This window comes from Microtus ochrogaster, assembly GCF_000317375.1.
Source record: "Microtus ochrogaster isolate Prairie Vole_2 chromosome 6 unlocalized genomic scaffold, MicOch1.0 chr6_random_2, whole genome shotgun sequence".
NCBI lineage: Eukaryota > Metazoa > Chordata > Mammalia > Rodentia > Cricetidae > Microtus > Microtus ochrogaster.
Window position 1 is genome coordinate 13,147,496 of NW_004949095.1, and position 1,674 is coordinate 13,149,169.

A 1,674-nucleotide genomic window follows, 5' to 3' on the forward strand; every position below is an offset into this window, starting at 1 on the left:
GCCCTGAAGAAGCAGTGTTTGTTCTGCTGTGTCACTGGGAGTCTCATGGCTTGGCTCTTTCCTTAGAACACAGCTGCTGTTTTAATTGCATCCACACCTCGCTGTCCTCTGGACTATTCAACATTTAATCTGCTCCCATGGACATGGAGAGTTTTATTACTGTGATTACAGGCACCACACCTCTGAGACTTTCCAAATTAGAGAGCCCCAGCATATAGGAATGAGTGGCTTGTCTAAGATTATAAATTTGTCTGTGCCTCCTGGAATTCCATCCATCAAAATCCCACAGCTGCTGCCACACCTCTCCTTACCAGACAGGGATCACCACAACTGTAAGATCCAAACTCCAGTGAGAAGTTCCATTTAAAAAGTTCTGTGGTAATGGGCTCAGCTATTTTCAATCAATCTTGTATCAGAATTGTATCAAGAGAGAACCACCAGATATACAGAGTGGGGAGTTTATTATAGAATCAGCTCTTATACAGCTTGGAAACTGGTTGAAGTTCACAAAGAGCTGGAGTTTTTTCCCCCTTGTTTTGAAGTTGCGATAGGCCAGCTTGGCTAGCATCTGGAAATGGGATAGGAAACCAGCCCCTTCCAGGGAATCAAAATGGACTCAGATTAGGGAATGCAGCTGGAGATCAGAGTAAAGAGAACTAGTTAGATGTGTTTGGACATAGGAGTGTCCTTTGTAGTTACCTGGTCTAGGAGTCACCAGTGTATGTTAAATAATGATGAACAGTCAGGACAGATGGTTTCTTGAATCCGTCGGGTGTTTGAACCAAGAGGAGCTACACTAGAAGAGACCCTGCTGAAGCAGCCTTACCCATGCCTGAATAAGACTTTGATGATGAGATCATTCACTATTAGCCAGAATCTGATGCTTTAATAGCACCAGACTTTCAGAGGAGGGGAAAAACCATTCTGAAATGTTCACATAACATAATTATGTTATGTTACACAGAAGGAGATGTATACCTGATCGTTCTCATAGCTCATCTCTCACAGGCAGGCCTTGAAGACCTCATCTCTTCCTATAGTGGAGTAATTCTATTGGATGTACGTACTGTATTTTTCTCATAAGTCTCTCCACTTTTTAGGCAGCCATAAAAGTTCTCAAAATTAAGACAGCACGCAAAGTATTTCAGTCTGCAAACTACAAGCCAATCTGGGTCCAAATGTCCTATCTACCCAGAGAAGTAGGTGACATTGTATACTTGCCACCAGAGGGAGCAGGGAGCCTCCAACGCACCCAGCTCCCTTCTCACCCTTTCAGTTGCTCCTTCTGGAAAACACCATTGGTACAATCAAATTATCATCTAATTCCTATTATTTTTACCTAAATATAAGATAATAGAATACTTTTTATTTGGAAATAGCACAACATTGCAAAAGGAATATGCATGTTAGAATAAACTGTGGGCATACTGAATGTGATAGGACAAGGAAACGTTTTCAAAGACAAACATGAGAATCGTTACATACTCTTAGGAATAAAAATCCTTGGCCACAATGATAGAAAAGAAATGTATCCCAAGGTTGAAAGGTCAGTTGCCAGGCAGATGTCCTTGTAGGCATTTCTTCTATAGAATTTCAGTGGCCTCTGGGCAAACTTGTGATGCAGACTTTTTTTTTTCCTTTTTCTTTTTTTTTTATTAAATTTATTTATTTATT